This window comes from Macrotis lagotis, chromosome X (assembly GCF_037893015.1).
Source record: "Macrotis lagotis isolate mMagLag1 chromosome X, bilby.v1.9.chrom.fasta, whole genome shotgun sequence".
NCBI classification, from domain to species: domain Eukaryota; kingdom Metazoa; phylum Chordata; class Mammalia; order Peramelemorphia; family Peramelidae; genus Macrotis; species Macrotis lagotis.
The window spans coordinates 21,878,666-21,897,400 of record NC_133666.1 but is presented as its reverse complement, the minus strand read 5'-3'; the positions used below and the strand labels follow the sequence as shown (position 1 = coordinate 21,897,400).

The following is an 18,735-nucleotide window of genomic DNA, read 5'->3' as shown; positions in this document are numbered from 1 at the left end:
TGCTTAACTCTGATATTTCTTCTACCCTTTAGAACCTTCCTATTCCACAAGCCCCTCAAACCCTGGTATATTCGTGACTCTGCCCTCTTTCAACTTTTTCATTCTGTTTTTGTATAAAGCTTGTCCTGGCAATCTCACTTTTCAAACTTGTTATTTCAGATCGAAGAGTTGAAATACTTTTATTCTGTTCTCATATTACAGCTTCCCATTCCCTTTATTGTTTCAAAGATTTTCATCTTTCTTTGCTTCAGGGACACTGACCATAACTACACATACAATCCCAGTTGGGGATAAACCATATCTGGTACTACATGTTTGACCTAAATTTCTAAATGGCCCAGAAATTGCACCCCTACCTGCCCACAAATTTATAATAAATCAATAAACCTTAAACATTTGCTATGTGTCAGTCAGTCGTACTAAGTATTAGAGATGCAAAAATGAAAAAGAAAGGCATTCCCCACCCTTAAGGAGTTTATGATCTAATGGGGAAGGAAAACACACACACACACACACACACACACAGAGCTGAGAAGCAGGAAGGGTACTCAGTGACTCAGTGCAGGGACATGGGGAAGAAGCCAAAAAGAAGTATGAAATGAATGCAGCCAAATGGGAAAGAGATGCCTCTTTTACCTCTAATCCTTAACTAGAGGGTGAGGAATTCATAACTCCATCTTCTGATCAGAAGGGTAAAATCTGATGAGGCATGAGAGCCAAGGTTAATTAAATATTCTAGGATGATTTTGCACTGATGCATTTAATGAGAGCATGATGGAAAAAGCCAAAGAAACCCAAAATTAGTGACCCAGGTGGAAAATTAGATGTCAAGAATCAAGATGTTTTTCATTATAATTTCATTTAGAGTTACTTGTCTTCTTAGGAAGCTTCCAAACTGAAGCTACTTTATTTTTACTTTTGCAAGCCAGTGAGGTTAAGTGATTTGCCCAAGGTCACACAGATAAATAAGTATTAATTGTATGTATAAGGCTGGATTTGTACTCCACTCGTCCTGACTCCAGGGCCAGTACTCTATCCACTATGCCACCTAGCTGCCCCCTGAAGTCTCTTTTAAAAGAAGAGTTGTTCAAGAGCAAGAGATAGAAAGAAAAATTCAATTTAAAGTAATGATAGACAACATTAAATACTTGGGAATCTACTTCCCAAGACAAAGCCAGAAATTATGGAAACACAATTATAAAGCACTTCTCACCCAAATAAAGTCAGATCTAAATATTTGGAAAAATACCAATTGCTCATGATTAGGTCAATCTAATATAATAAAAATCATAATTCTACCCAAATTAAATTTCTTATTCAGTGCCATACCCCTCAAGCTGCAAATAACTACTGAGCTAGAAAAAATAGTAACAGAATTCATCTGGAGTAAGAAAAGATCAAGAATAGCAAGGGAACTGATAAAAAAAAATATAAAGGAAAGTGGCTTAGCTCAACCAGGACTAAAACATACTATAAAATGATAGTCATCAAAAATTCCTGGTACTGGTTAAGAAACAGAGTAATGGATCAAGGATTAGGAGAGGTTCAAAAGAAACCACAGTAAAAGACTATAGCAATCTGCTATTTGACAGACTCAAAGACATCAGCTTCCGAGATAAAAACTCACTATTTGACAAAAATTGTTGGGAAAACATGGACCTACATGTCATGCCCTATACCAAAACTTTAGTCAAAATGGGTACAGGATTTAAACATAAAAGGCAACACCATAGGTAAATTAATAGACCAAGAAATACTCTATCAGATCTATGGAAAGAGGATAGATTTATGACCACACAAGAATTAGAGTACATTATAAACTGCAAAATGAATGATTTTTGACTATATTAAATTAAATAGTTTTGGCACTAATAAAATCAATGCTGCTAAATTTAGAAGGAAAGCAGAAATCTGGGAAACAATCTGCACAACTAAGAGTTCTGATAAAGGTCTCATTTCTAAATTACTTGCATCAAATTTATAAAGTTACAAGTCATTCCCCAATTGATAAATGGTGAAAGGATAGACAGTTTTCAAATGAAGAAATTAAAGCTATATATAATCATATGAAAAAAAAATGTTCCAAATCACTATTGATTAGAGAAATGCAAATTAAAACAACTATGAATATCACCTTACATCTATCAAATTGGCCAAGATGAGAAAAAGGGAAAACGATCAATGTTGTGGGAAGATTAGTATATTGATGTATTGCTGGTAGTATTGTGAATGGATCCAACCATTCTGGAGAGTAATATGGAACCATGCCCAAAGAGCAATAAAAGATGGTTGACCCAGCAATTACAATTCTAGGTCTATATCCAGAAAAATTATAAAAAATGGGAAAAGTCCTACATCTTCCAAAATATTTATAGCAGCTCTTTATGTAGTGGCAAAGAATTAGAAATTGAGGGGATGCCCACCAACTGGGGAATGACTAAACAAGTTATGGTACATGAATACTATGGAATGTTATTTTTTCTATAAGAAACCCAAAATGCCCCCAACTCAAGGTCTTAGCATAATGAAGAAGGGTCAGCGAAAAGGTGGATCCATAGAAAAATTCCTGGAAGGGAAAGACCCCAACTCAGAGAGACCTGGAACCTCTGAGGAGAAGACAATCTGGTCTCCAGCACAGAAAGACTTCCTTGAAGAAATAAGGAAGGAGCTTAAAAATTTGGGAGAGACAATTAATACCTTGCAACAAGAAAACAAAACCTTAGAAAGTACAATTGGACAAACACAAAAGGAGAATAAATCTCTCAGATCATCAATTGGACAATTACAAAATGAGAATAATTCTCTCAGATCCTCAAATGAGCAAATGCAAAAAGAAATTAATTCTCTCAAAACCTCAATTGGTAAAATGGAAAGCTCTTTCAAAAATAGAATTGACCAATTGGAAAAGGAGTTGCAAAAGGTTAATGAAGAAAACTCCTCCCCCCAAAAAAGAATGGAGTCTACAGAACCTAATGACTCCATGAGACAGGAAGAATCAGTTAAAGAAAATCAAAAAATAGAAAAAAATAGAAGCAAATGTAAAATACCTCATCAACAAAACCACTGACCTCGAGAATAGATCAAGGAGGAGCAAACTGAAAATTATAGGACTTCCTGAAAACATTGAAGAGAAAAAACGCCTGGACTTGTTACAGGATCTAGTGATGGAAAACTGTCCTGATATCATGGAATCAGAGAAAAAAGTAGTTATTGAAAGAGTACATCGATCCCCACCAGAAAAAGATCCTAAAATGAAAACACCAAGGAATGTTGTGGCCAAACTGCAGAACTGTCAGATAAAAGAGAAAATCCTGCAAGCAGCCAGAAAGAAACAATTTAAATATCAAGGAGCCACAGTAAGGATCATGCAGGACCTGGCTGCATCAACTTTAAGGGATCGAAGGGCCTGGAATGAGATATTTTGAAGAGCACGGGAGCTTGGAATGCAGCCAAGAATGTACTTTCCCGCAAAGCTGAGCCTTCTCTTCCAGAGAAAAAGATGGACATTTAATGAAATGGAAGAATTCCAAAAATTGCTGATGAAAAGACCAGAGCTAAACAGAAAATTTGGACATAAAACAGGAGGTTCAAGAGACACATGAAAAAGTAAAAAAAGGGGGGGGGGCAATAAAAGGAAAAAAAAAGAAATGAAATCCAGTAAGTTGAAACTGGCTATATCCCAGCATGGGTGGAAAAAAAGATTCTCATAAACTTTGAGAAATGTAATTCTAACAGAGAGAATACACCTAGCCAGAAATGATGGATATTCATGACCTATCCATGAGACTACTATCTAATGGGATGTAACTGGCTTTAACCCCTCTTGGGAGAAAGACTCTAATAACTCTCAGGAATTTTGACTCTATTTGATAGAATATACAGAACTAGAAGGGACAGACACTCAGAATTTTCTATGAGTTAGATAGAATGATCTAAAAAAAACACACTACCTCCCTAAAAAGAGGGACAGGAAAGAGATGGGAGGAGGGAGGGGACTGAGTGGGGTAAATCTCATTACACTAAGAGGCACAAAAAACCTATGGTAATAGTGGGGAAGAAGGGAGCAGAAGAGAAACACCTGAATCTTCTTCTCATCAGACTTGGCTTAAAGTCAATCTACACATACTCAGTTAACTTATAAAGCATCTAACCTTTCAAGTATTAAAAGGGGAAAAGGGGAGGGGGGGACAGAGAAAGGGAAGGGGAGTGGGGGAAATAAGGGGAAATAACAAATGAAGGGAAGGGAAAAGGGAAAGGGGAAAGAAAGGGGAGGGCGTGATATAGGAGGGCAAACACTGAAGTGGGTGGTTTTCAGAAACAAAAGACTGGGGAATATGGATAAAAGGGGGGGGAATACAAACAGAAGGAAGATAGCACTGAGGGCAATAAAGAATTAGTAATCATAACCTTGAATGTAAATGGGATGAACTCTCCCTTAAAATGTAAGCAAATAGCAGAGTGGATTAAAAACCAGAATCCTATGATATGCTGCTTACAAGAAACTCATTTGAAGCAGAGAGATAAATATAGAGTAAAGGTTAAAGGTTGGAGCAAAATATATTTTGCTTCAGCTAATGTAAGAAAAACAGGGGTAGCAATCCTTATCTCAGAGAAAGCAGCAGCAAAATTAGATAGCATTAAAAGAGATAAGGAAGGAAATTTTATCCTCCTAAAAGGTACCATAGACAATAAAGTCATTTCAATATTGAATATATATGCACCCAGTGGGAAAGCACCCAAATTCTTAGAGGAGAAACTGAAAGAACTGCAGGAAGACATAGACAGCAAAACTCTACTAGTGGGAGACCTCAACCTCCCACTATCAGATCTAGATAAATAGAATCATAAAACAAACAAGAACAAAATTAGGGAGAAACCCTAAATGGTTGTACTCTAGAGAAGTATTGGAATGACTTACAGGATGTGCTGCTGAGTAAAAGAAGCAGAACCAAGAGAACATTGATAACAATATTGTGAGATGGTCAACCTGGATGGATGCAGCTCCTCTCAGTAGTTCAGAGAGATAGTACAACAATATTAGACTGGCTGAGGACAATGTTATCCCCATCCAGAGGAAGAAAAACAAAACCAAACCAAACAAAAAGAAAACCCTTCCTCATCTGATGAATACTTTATAAAAATTATCTCTTATGTATTGCTTTCCCTTAATTCTAATTCCTCATACCGAAAAAGACTAATATGTAAACATGTTTATCAAAATTATGTATGTACAATGCTAACCTGACTGTGTGTTGCTGAGGGCAGAGGGGTGGGAAGGGAGGGTAGAGAAATTTTGTAACTTAAAAAATATATGCACATATGGATGAATAAATATATGTTAAAAAATAAAGAAAGAAGGGTAGTACTGTCAGAACTGAATAAGGTCATTCCTGAGGTGGTGACATTGCCTTTATTGCAAATGGACTTTTACTTATGTAATAGATCACAATAAAAATGAATACACCAGTAAATTGCTGGTCATTCTTTGTTCATTTTGTTTCAATAAAATGGCTAGCAATTATTCCCGAAAAATTGTTGTAAAATAAGCTTAAATCAGAGTATTATAACTGCCCTTTTTAAAAAAGAGAATTATCTATTGACTTTTTCCCTTGTCATGTACCATTTAGAAAGTATTTTTTTTAATTCAATACTGTTTGCTACAATGTGTTGAAGTTAAACTTAAAAGGGATACATATTCCTTAATTAATATCTATTACTGGAAGAATTAGGAATTCTTCTCTTGTCCTCTTCTGTTCACTCATTTCTGGGATTCTTTTTGAAAACCTTAAAAGTTAAATTACCATAAAAGCAGAGGTGATTTATGTGTACTTGTGGTTAATGTTCTTCTCAAAGATGTCAACTTTGATGCCACTGTCTGAAATAGTCACAATCAGGCTAGACCTAGTGAATGCTTATCTGAAAAAAAGAAAATTATGAAAACTAAACTGAGAAATACAGTAATATTTTCATAGTAACACATTTTATTGGCCTAATTTGTAACACTTGCAACATGTGGTACACTATTGGCGGTCAGCAGAGAGGTCAGAGTAGGATAAATTTGAGAATCATCAGTATAGACATGGTAATTAAATCCTTCAAAGCTAATGAAGTCACTAAATGAAGTACTATAGAGGGAGGAGAGGGCTTGGGACACAACCTTGGAAACCCTGTTTTAGAAAGCATGTTCTAGATGAGAATCCAGAAAAAAAGAAACTGAGCAGTGGTCTTATAGCATAGAGGAGAACCAGGAGAAATGGGTGTCCTAAAAACCTAGAGAGAAGAGAGTAACAAGGAGAGAGGTTAATAATTGAATTTAGCAATTAAGAGATCATTAGTAACTTTAGAAAAAGTCATCTAAGTGGATTGATGTGGTTGCAAGCTTGTATGGAAGGGGTTAAGAAGGGAATGAAGTTGTTGGAAGGGTTGTGGGAAATCTGGGACACTAATACATTGTTGGTGGAGCTGTGAACTCATCCAACATTTCTGGAGAGCAATTTGGAATTATGCCCAAAGGGCAACAAAAATATGCCTACCCTTTGATCCAGCAATACCACTACTGGGTCTGTACCCTGAGGAGATGTGGGAAAAGGGTAAAAACATCACCTGTACAAAAATATTCATAGCAGCATGTTTGTGGTGGCAAAGAATTGGAAATCAAGTAAATGTTCTTCTATTGGGGAATGACTTAGCAAACTGTGGTATATGTATGTCATAGAACACTAGTGTTCTGTTAGAAACCAGGAGGGATGGGAATTCAGGGAAGCCTGGAGAGATTTGCATGAACTGATGCTGAACGATATGATCAGAATCAGAAAAACATTGTACACCCTAAAAGCACCATGGGGGTGATGATCAATCTTGATGGGCTGGCTCATTCCATCACGGCAACAATCAAGGACAATTTGGGGCTGTCTGCTAAGGAGAATACCATCTGTATCCAGCGAAATAACTGTGGAGTTTGAACAAAGACCAAGGAGTAATACATTTAATTTAGGAAAATAACTGACATCTTATTGTTTATCTTATGTTTCTTCCTTAAGGATAGGAATTCTCTCTCTTCCCATTCAATGTGCATCAATGTATACCATGGAAACAATGTAAAGACTGGCAAATTGCCTTCTGTGAGGGGGGGGAGTTGGGGGGAGGGAAGTAAGATTAGGGGAAAAATTGTAAAACTCAAAATAAATAAAATCTTTAAAAAAAGAATAAAATTTCCAGATGAGAAGTAGTCCCATTCAAAATCAAAAAAGGGGAGCATGAAGGGATGTGGGAGCACCCACGGTAGATGGCCTTTGCAGGGAATTTAGCCACAAAGGGCAGTAAAGATATATGATGATAGTTGACAATAAATGGGTCAAATGAAGGGTTGACTTTTGGGGATTATTTCATATTGATGAAACATAAATATGTTTGAAGGCAATAGGGAAGTGGCTTGTAGTCAGGGAGAGATTGAAGATAGTGTTAATTGATTTGCCAAATTAATGTTTTATCTCTTTTATATCATGAGTAGCCTTTATTTTTTCTGCCTCAGAATACACAGTTGAGTCTTTAAATATTAGTAGCTTGCATTTATCGTAACCAGTTCTGATGTAATGGCTGACCCCTTATATAATGGCCACACTCTGAAAAACCTAACTGTGATGTAACTAAATATTGTAAGTTGGATGGTCTATTATAAAAACGCTACAGCTGTTTTGAAAGACGCACTGTGAAAACTGGTCCACTTAGCAAAAAGGTGAACACTCGAATTGAAAGAATGACCCACGTTCTGTCAATTGTCCCTAAGTGAGACCCAGCTGGGAGACTCATTCATTTGTGTTGACTAGTGTTTACCACAGCCCATATAGTCAAGCTGTGGGCTCCTGTGGTAGAAGGAGTAGGTCAGGGCTAGTCACTTCTCTGGGGAAGGGACCCTCCTCGCTTCCTGTTTGTTACAATGGCTTCCTGGTATCTCTGAAACTTTTTCAAAGTAGCTTTAGTGAAGTTTAAGTCTACAGTTATATTGAGTGACTAGGCCTGACTTTATAGAACAGTTTAAAAATGCTTTGCATACATTATCTCATTTGGATCCTCAACAAAATAATATATCCTCTGACAGAGTTAAAACAATTGTTATTATCTGAATTTTACAAATAAAGTGACTATCAAAGTCACATGGCTAGTAGCAGGTAAATTTCAAACTAAGGTCTTCTGACTCCATTACTCAGAAGAGTGTTTTTAAATGTATACTATTCAATTTGTAGGATTTTTGATATAAATGGTTATTCTTTTTTTTCCAAAGTTAACAGATGCTAAGTTAAGAAGTCCTGGACTAGATAGCCTGTAAGGTACTGTAGACAAGTCTTAAAGGGACCTTAGAGGTCACATAGTCCAGGAGAGATGTGATTTTGCAGGACATGAGGGGACATATTTGGGGCAGATAGAGATTTGTAATTCCTCAGAGCACACTGAGTAGATCCCATATTCTTTTTCCAGTAACTATATATGATACTGCTTTGCTCACATACATGGGTGACCTGAAATGATCAAAAGCCATTTTTGATTCCTCTCTTGTTAGATGACATTTCAAATGGGATGTGCTTAGTTAATGTATTATCTTGTACTAACTCCACAAAACCATCCAGAGTAGTCCCTTAATCACAGGAGCAATAGTTAATTCCTGAAATTACTATACTTTTACTTTAGGATTCCCAGAGAAGCTGATTCTTAGAGGGAGCAAGATAGGACAGGACAGAAAAGTTCCACTGAGGGAATAGAAAAAGGATTATTGTCATGTTGCAACCTAGTTTGTGTGGGAATAGGTCAAGTATATTTGGCCAGGGGCGGCTAGGTGGTGCAGTGGATAGAGCACCTGCCCTGGAGTCAGGAGTACCTGAGTTAAAATCCGGCCTCAGACACTTAATAATTACCGAGTCGTGTGGCCTTAGGCAAGCCACTTAACCCCATTGCCTTGCAAAAATCTAAAAAAAAAAGTATATTTGGCCAAAGAAAGCAAGTCTCAGTGGAATGAGGGACGGTAATAAATGGTTCAAAAAGTTTTGCCAAGTTGCTATATCCATGGGGACCCTCAAGTCTCCATGTTGCAACCTCTTGTAAGCCCCCAGTCTATTACCCCAAATTCCTGAATGCATCTTCCTACTCCAACACTCTCCTCCTTTACTTTTTGCACTGGACCATTGAGTCCTCTCTAGGGATTGATATGGAGTCCTAAATTATGTCTTTTGAGAGAAATACAGTTCCATCTAGACCTGGGAGGGAGTATGTAGCGGAGATACATTTTATATGAAACTAGCTCATCTGTGTCATTGTAAATATGGGTCATGTGGGAAAATCATATACAAATGAGTCAGAATCAGGAAATATAGGCTTCACTCTCTTGCCCTTCCCTGATTGAGAGCTGTGAATCGTGAGAAGCAAAGGTGGCAAGATAAAAAGAGAGTAAGGTAGAGAGTTTAAATACCATTTCCAAAAATGTTCCTAAGTAACTTGTTAGGAGACAGGAGATGAATGACTTCAGAATGAGATTGCAGCTGTTTAATGCACGCCTGCACATCTAAATAGAAATTGGAGTTTTATTTAAACATGTAAAAATGTGTTTAGAAGGAAGAGTTTTTTATTTGTTTTTATTTGTTACAGATTATTACAAAGCTACTATATAGTCTTTTCCAGTCCCCCAGCCTCATAAACATAAAAGTCCTAGAAAAGGCTAACAGAATTAAGATCATTTGGTAGAAACACAAACAAACAAATACCATCAAGTACCAAGCTAGACTTGGTAAAAATATGAAGATTAAATAAGACATAAACATGACCTTAAAGAACTTATTATGTAATAGCATAGAATAAATAAATAACAAGTATTAAAAGCAACCAATACATTTTGCCATCTCAGTTTACGAGGTCAGGATGATTTTTTTCCTGCCACCATAATGTATTTATTATATTTATCTTCAGTAGTATCCTGATTCACTGTTTCTTGATTTTTTGTTATTCCTATTCAGGACAAGGGAAAGAATGTAATGTTATATTCTGTTCCACAATGGGCTAGAGAGGAGAGAAAACCACCTTAGAAGCATCAGGAAAGTAAGTGGGTTAATCCTTGGGGTCAATAAAAGAAAACAAGGGAACAGGCCAGAACCCTTTGCCCTGATCATTGGAGTGCACATGGGAAGCTAGGTGGAGCAGTGATAGAGCAATGGCCTTGGAGACAGGAGCACCAGAGTTCAAATCCAACCTCAGACATTTGACACTTACTAGCTGTGTGAACTTGGGCAAGTCACTTAATCTTGATTGTCTCACATCCAGGGCCATCTCCAAGTCAACCTGATCCATATCTGGAGACTATACCCAGATGACTCTGAAGGAGAAAGTGAAGCATGTGACTTAGCACAGCATCTCCCTCACTGAAATCCAATTCATGTGCTCCCTGAGGTCTTGGTCTTCTTCAAGAATGAAGGACAAAAACATCAGGATTGCACGTTAGTGATTTAAGCCTAGAGAAATCCCATGTCTCCCTGCAGAAGTTCAAGGAGTCGTGTGCAAGTGTCCTGTATTGGCATTCGGACTATATGCCAAGGACATTGTGCTTCAGTGCTCTGGTGGCTCTATTATCTAATGGACATGACTTCTCCCTCCAAAAATTTAGATATCAAACTATCCATACCTCATACTGCCCAACTGTTCCCTACAAGGGTGGAGTGAGATTCCTACAATATACAACTGGTCTTCTCCTCCATCTCTTGGCAGTGTGAAGGTGCCCATAGAATCTATGGATCAGCCACGTGTTACCCTCACTCTCACTTTGTCTTAAGCCTCCCTTGTCTTCTAGTTGTATGTTTCTTTGATGCAAGTAGGTTAGGTAGTGGGTAGAGCACTGGTCCTAGAGACAGTTAGATCTGAATTTGAATGCAACCTCAGACACTTCCTAGCCATGTGACTCAGGCCAAGTCACTTTCATTTGCCTCAGTTTTTTCATTGTAAGATGGGGCTAGTGATAGTGGCCACCTTGTCGTTGTGTTGTGAGGATCAGATGAGATAATATTTATTTGTAAAGTGCTCATATAGTTCTTGACGCCGAGTCGACACTTTATACTATTTTTTATTTTCTCCAACTTTTATACTGCTTTTGGTGGGTGATTCTTTATTGGGCACACAATAATTTTTTTCACACCTAGAATAAATCCCTCAATGTCTCTTGGATGATCCGTGATTTTTATTCTTTAGAAACTGCAATATTCTGTGTTGCTCAGCTAAATTGCCCCACCAGAAAAGTATGGGTTTGAATGAGGTACGTCTTTATGTCAAGAGGAAGCTGGAGGTCATGAAAAGCACGGCAGAAATGGCCAGATGCAGTTGCCCCCATGAAGCAATGGTTTCTTGCTTACACAGAAGCAGACTACATTCTTTCTTGCTTGTGCTAATTAAAGAATAGTGTATCTGGAAGTTCATGGGAGAGATTATGCAACTCTGTGATGTTACAATGTTGTCAACAGGAAAATGGGGGGCTTTAGCACTCAGGGAATTTTCCTAAATGATACAAAGCCAGCATAATCAAATCTGAGAACTTTTGGCTTCCCATTTCCATACTCTAGCTTTGTGAATCCTAGACCAAGTTGTGTGACAACAGTGGCTATCTTCATTTCTGTTCCTTTTCTGATACCAAGACAAACTTGATCAAAAGAGCTTTAAATGAAAAAAGAGAGGGAGGAAGGAAGGAAGAGAGGGAAGGAAGGAAGGAAGGAAGGAAGGAAGGAAGGAAGGAAGGAAGGAAGGAAGGAAGGAAAGAAGGAAGGAAAGAAGGAAGGAAAGAAGGTGAGAAAGAGAGAAAACCTGCAAATATCTACCAAACTTGATGTTATAGACAGTTACAGTAAAAACAATAGGAAGAAGAACAGCAGTAGAGATGTCTAATAAGATACAAGAAAGAGGTCAGATATAGCAGACTTGTACAGATGAATGTATCAAGTATGGATAAGAATTAAGATGAGTTAAAGAACCTAATGCAAGAAGGAAAATTCAATCTCAGAGATATTATTTAGTTGAAAGTTATACCTGGGGGCAGCTAGGTAGAGCAGTGGATAGAGCATGGCCCTGGAGTCAGGAGGACCTGAGTTCAAATCCAGCCTCATAACTTAATAATTGCCTAGCTATGTGACCTTGGGCAAGTCAATTAACCCCATTGCGTGAAATAAAGAAAGTTATACCTGGAACATGGCTGTAGAAGGATGTAACCTCTTTAACAGTACAACTCAGGTAGCTACTTGTTTGTTATAATGTATATCGAGCCTCTAACAGACATTTGCTATTTGGTTTAGAGCGGATGATTGGCAGACCTGCGTATGTTAACATTGACCCCAATGCTAAATTTATCATATTCTATAATATACCTTTTGAATAGCATAACTAGTGAAATCTATTATAATGAATCTATTATGGTAGAGGCTATTAGGGCCAGATATCTTGCAGTCCAATTGTTTTGAATTTAGATCACACTTATGAGGCACATATATCTTTGGGGAAATAGTGTAGAAACGTGGGTTATGTCATATATACTTCCCATGGCCTATTGCAGAAATATATGTCTAGAAAATGAAAATCAGCACTTTAATGGTGCAAATCATGACTCATTTACTCCATGATATTATGCAGCACTCACATCTGTATCTTCCCACAAATTCTGCATTAGGGTCTCTCTACTATTCTGGAGGTTTCCCTTGGTCTTTCAAGGTTATGTAAGATATCTGTGCAGCACTCTATCTACCTTTTGTCTTGCACTCTTAGGACATAATGACCCCACTTCCTTTACAGTTGTTCTTCTGGATTTTATATCACATGTGGTCAAATCATTGCTGATAATATACTGTTATGTAATTCGAATGCTCATATATCTTTCAGTCACCTATAATTATGGTTCTTTGGGGATTATGCTATACCATGAATTGCAGCCATATAAGCCGTCTATGATTATCAACACGAAGGGAAATTTTTTCTTTAGATGTATGGGAGATAGCAATGTAACAATATTGTTTTTTGTTTTTTTTTCAGCATTCTCCAAGCGAGGATCTACAGACAACTTCAAGTACGACTACACCTGTTCCAAATATAGTAATTAGAAAGGAGAGAGAATAGTAGACATCTTTCCGTTTCATGAGTTGGCTCAAGGTACTGTAATGTTTACTTATAATTTCAGTTATTTGGAGTTTTTCCAAGTTGACATTCAGTACTCATTGTGCTCCTTCTTCCTCTCTCTCTCTTAATTGTCCCTTGGGAACCAGTCTTGAATAAGTAGTCTTGACCTCCCAACCAAACAAAATTCTGCTGCTACATGTATAGCTTGTTTTATGCCAAAATTCATTCAAAAATGTTTATGGAAGTATCTACAATGCAGAAGTTACTGAGCCAAGCACTGGAAATGCCTTCTTAAGCAGTTGGTATTAATATGCTTTTTATACATCAAATCGTATTTTTAAATTCACTAAGGGAGATTAATACAAAAAGGAACCCTGAGGTGAATCCTTTTATACAGCCAATTATCAGTCTCCAATCTTTCTGTTTTGGTAAGGTTCATATGTTGTGCTCATATAAACTGGGACCATGTATAGTTGCCTTCTAGGAAAACTACAGCTGTTTGCCCAGTGCTAATGCAAGCCCACACTGGCCATGCCAGCTTTCAGGATCCCTAAAGAGGATATGCTATTGTTTTAATCTGTGTATAAACCACACCTGATAGTTCGGATAGATAGAGACAAGTAGAAAATTCATAGATTACACTTGGTTTACTCTTCACTCTCAAACCTTTAACCAATTTGTATTAAATGAAGCCCTATTTTTGCCTTGATACTGATTGTTAGCACATGTGAGTATTTTCTTGTCCACCAGAGGTCAAAGTACTTGAATTTTCTTTCTAGCTACTCAATGAACTATCTGAATTTTTACAAGTCACTTAAACCTTCTATGCCTCACTCTCAGTATGTGTAAAATGATCTAGTCATCTCATAAAGTTGTTGTGAATCAGGATAAAACATGTACATAAGAGAATTTTACAAAGTTATGATATTGTTGAAGTAGTATGGTATAATGGATAGAAAACAAGCCATTTAGTCAGAAAGGTCTGGGTTCAAAGCCCACCTCTTATTCCTACTTGCTATGAGACCCTGGGTAAGTCATTTAACTTCTCACTGCCCCAACACAACATCTACACTTTAGATAGAGGACTTGAAATTCTATTATCCAAGGAGGGAATTACTTCAGGAGAGTTCCCTGGCCCAAAGAAAACTTAGGTCACAATACCTCCCTTTCTCTAGATGGTATTCTGGTGTTACTGAATATTACCATTATTATGTCTAATATGTAACTGTTTAATATACAAATATAAAATGAGATGGATTCAGTATTTTATCTGAAAACATCCTTGTAACCCTAGAGCAGAGTTTCTTAATAAGCATAATACTTGGGGTGGCTAGGTGGCGCAGTGGATAGAGCACAGGCCCTGGAGTCAGGAGTCCCTGAGTTCAAATGTGACCTCAGACACTTAATAATTATCTAGATATGTGGCCTTGGGCAAGCCGTTTAACCCCATTTGCCTTGGAAAAACCTAAAAAAAATTAAGCATAATACTTATCAGGATAGAGGAAATATCATTTGACATATTATACTCTTTCTAAATTGGATAGCACTTCATTAAAATATAAGAGAAGAAAAAAATTTTGAAAGTCATATTTTGCAAAGATTTCAAGATTAAATTGTAATTGTAATGAATAAGTAGTAACTCTAGGTCAAATCATTGCTATATTTATACCTAATAGTAAATAATTGAAAACCTTCATATTTTTAGCTCAATAATCAGCAAAAATAGTATCAGCACTTTACCATAAACAGATAGATTTTTTTAAATATGTAAAAGTTCAGCTTGGGAATCTAGAAAATATAGATATAATGCATATTTTTAGTATTTTTATAAAGAACTGAAAATCATCCTCTAATAAAAGTTTGAATTTAATATGTATTTGCTTCTGAATGCAGTAAGCCAAGCAGTGAAGTGACAGTGACCTCTATCCTCTGCTGATTTATGAAGAGGCAGGAGTGTGTAAATGTTATAAGTTTTGTCCTTCTTGCATTCACACTTGAGGATGTGGCAGACTGAGAAAGGGACAGGAAAGTGATTGCTGTCAATAAAGTAGTGTACTTTTGGAGACGATAAGGACAGGAAATTAGTAATGTATGTCCAAACATGAAGATGAATAAAAACATAATTGGCATCTAGGTGGAATAGTGTATAAAGTGCTGAGTGTGAAGCCAGGAAGACCTGAGTTCAAATCCAGCCTCAGAAACTTCTTAGCTATGTACTTTAGGTAAATTATTTAACTTCTTTTCACCATTGGAGAAAGAAATGGCAAATGCCATTGCCAAAAAACTCCATATAATGACATAAACAGCATCTAGGGGAAGCTAGGTGGTGCAGCAGATAAAGCACTGGCCCTGGAGTCAGGAGGAACTAAATTCAAATGCAGCCTCAGACATTTAATAATTACCAAGCTGTGTGGACTTGGGCAAGCCACTTAACCCCGTTTGCCTTGCAAAAGCCTAAAAATAAGAAATAAATAGGGTCATGAAATGTTGAACACAACTGAAACAACTGACAATAACAAAGACATAATTATGTCTTGGAGTTAGGATGAACAAGGGAATTTATAATCAAAGTTGGGAGTGGTGGTGTGTGAAGGAATTCCTTGATCAAACAAATTCCTAATTATAATGTAAATATTTATTTAGTCCTTTTTAAATTATGGACATTGCTGAGCATATATTGAAATTATAGCCTCTCTTTCTGGTCCTCAATTTTTTCCTCTGTAAAGTGAGGAAATTGGACTAGATGATCTTTAATATTTCTTTTTATTTTATAAAATGAAGACACACCTGTCTTGTTTGCCTATTGAAGACTAAACTGTTTTTAGGTTTCACAAGAAGAGCAGTGAATGTGTCTGATTTTACTCTAGGGAGAGAAAGAAGAGAAAAGATTGGGTTGGAAAGGCAAATTAAATGTGTGCAAAGAAATCCTGCACTGAATAGACAATGTGTGGGAAACCTCGAGGTCAGAAACTTTCAGTTTTGCCTTCAGATTCCCACCATTTTGTACATAATAGACATTTAACAAGTGCTTTTTAACTAATTTTTTTAGATGTTCCTGATATAATCATAAATGTTGGGCTATAAAAAAGTGTGCCAGGCAAAGCTTCAAAGAATATCCAATTTTTGAGGAGTAGTTGTGGTTTCTGAAGCTCTTTCAGAGTCTAGTTTAAAAGGCAGATTTTAAGTTTTAGAGCCTGAATAAAAGAAGAAAGCTAAACAGAAAAACCCCGACAATAATGTTGTGTTAACATATAAGGCAGCCAGGAAATTTTTAAAACTGGTTATTTTCTCTTAAGTAGAGACTAGAAAGAGATTCAACATAATTTTGGAAATTTTCTTTTGGTGTTCTCTGTTATAAACTTTAACATTTTACTTTCATTGTGTTTCCTTCCATCTTGAAAACATACATCAGGGTAACCATCACAATCATGAACAGATACCTAGAACTCAAATTCTTGACTGAATTTCTAAAAAGCACAAACATTGTCTAATTGTAAAAACTGTGAGTCCTGAATTGTCTTCACATTATTTTATGCTGATCAGGAAGTAGAAAGGGCTTCATATTGCAAACATTATGCCTTCTTTCTGACTGGAAAGAAAAATGTGCACCAAAATATGAAACATCCATCATCATTGAGTTTATGGTGTCATTATACTATATTATTGATGAATTCACATTTCAAAGTCATCCATTTTCCTCTCCCAAATCATGAATGTTCTTTTATGTCCAGTATCATAATATTTTCTTTGGCATTCGCAGACCCTGGGGGCATTTTATCATGCTCTACTCTCTCTTTTTAGGAGATCTCATTTATTCCTTTGACTTCAGTTATCACCTCAGGACAGATGATACCCAAATCTTGTATCTTCAGCCCAGACGTTTCCCCTGTACACTAGTCTCAGTTTTTCTATTCACTTGCTGGATGCATCCCACCAACACACTAAAATCAGCATGTTCAAAGTGAAATCACCCTCCTACAGCCTATCTTCTTTCTAATTTTTGTCTCTGTTGACCATTTCCCCAATGATCCTGACTCAAGATTCTGGGGTTATATTTTACTCTTCTTCCTCCTCCCACACTTATAATGAGTTGCTCAGTTGTATTGGCATGACATCAATGCTATTTCTAGCATCCATCTCCTCCTTTCTGTGTATGTTATGATCATTGTTCAACTCCTAATAATCTCCCCCTTACATGAATAATCATGAAAAATAGATTAGAATATGTAATCCTTTAGAATATGCAAACATTTTCCATGTTCAAGATTCCTGTGTTTCTTAAAAATTGCCTTGGGGTAGGGCGAGATTTCCAAGGCATGAGGAGTAGGTGGGAGATTATACCAGGTGGGCCATTTCTCTGTCAATCTAGAAAGCGTTTAGGTTAGTATTTATTTTTAGTTTCTGGCATATCTGTGCCTAAAGCATTGAGTAGTTATGTGGTTGCCTACAGATTTTGACTAATGAAATACTTCCCTTCCTTCAAGTTTCAATTTAGATTCTATATTTTACTCTTAGAGAGGCAACATGCTACAGTAGATAGAATGAGGACCAGCCTACCCTTAATACTATGAGTACAGCTTGGATGGAGGATAGAGACTTTATCTTTTTTATCAGGCAACTAGGTAGAGCCCTGGGCTAGGAGTCAGAAAGACCTGAGTTGAAGTGTGATACGTACTAGCTGTGTGACCCTGGACGAGTCACTTACACAATGTTTGTCCTTCATTCACGAAGAGAACCATGACATCAAGGAAATGATGCCATGACAAGCATATGCAATGGATTTGGGGGGGGGGGGGGCTGTAGTAAGTCATCAGCCTCACTTTCTCCTCCAGAGCCATCTGGTTCCATTGTCCAGAGATGAATCAGGATGAGTGGAAATGGCCCTGGATGGGAGGCAATCAGGGTGAAGTGACTTACCCAGAGTCACACAGCTAGTGAGTGTCAAGTGTCTAAGGCTGGATTTATACTCCTGGCCTCTTAACTCCGAGGCCAGTGCTCTATTAACTGCACCACCTAGTTGCCTGGGAAATGGACAAAATAATAGCATCTCTTTCCAGGGTTACTGTTTAGATCAAATGAGATGAGTGTAAAGCATTCAGTATAGCGCCTGCTATCGTAAACACTATATCAATGTTAGCTATTATCATTGTTGTTATGCCTCCGAACCTACATTTATTGATCTATAAAATGACACCCAGTATGACCTGTAGCATCTCTTCCAAAGGCAGCTCGGAGGAAAAGTAGACAGAGCCCTGGAACTAGAGTCATGGAGTTCAAATGTTACCTCAAACACTAAGTACCTGAGTGACCTTGGGTAAGTCACTTAATATTTGTCTTCATGATTCTCATCTGCAAAATGTACCCACTATTGCTTTGAGGATAAAATGAGATAATTGCAAAGTGCCTTGAAAACCCTAAAGTGCTTATATATGTATGTATGGATGGATAGATGGATGGAGGGATGGATGGATATCAGAAATAGATATAGAACGCTAATAACATTGTTGTAATTATTATGTGACATTCACATTAGGTTATGTAAAATATAATGCTTTGCAAACCTTAATTTGTTATCTAAATATCCACTTCTGTTCTTATTCCTGCTCA

General features: G+C 37.1%; 1 protein-coding gene across 4 annotated transcripts in view; it reads left to right on the top strand.

The window, feature by feature from the left end:
- Positions 1 to 18,735, top strand: part of TENM1 (teneurin transmembrane protein 1) — a 1,637,812-nt gene that overhangs the window by 710,915 nt on the left and 908,162 nt on the right. For all 4 annotated transcript variants that reach the window (XM_074202813.1, XM_074202814.1, XM_074202809.1 and 1 more), the window contains one exon: positions 13,045 to 13,161. The gene's annotated coding sequence lies outside the window, so the exon portion shown is untranslated. The remainder of the gene's footprint in view (positions 1 to 13,044; positions 13,162 to 18,735) is intronic.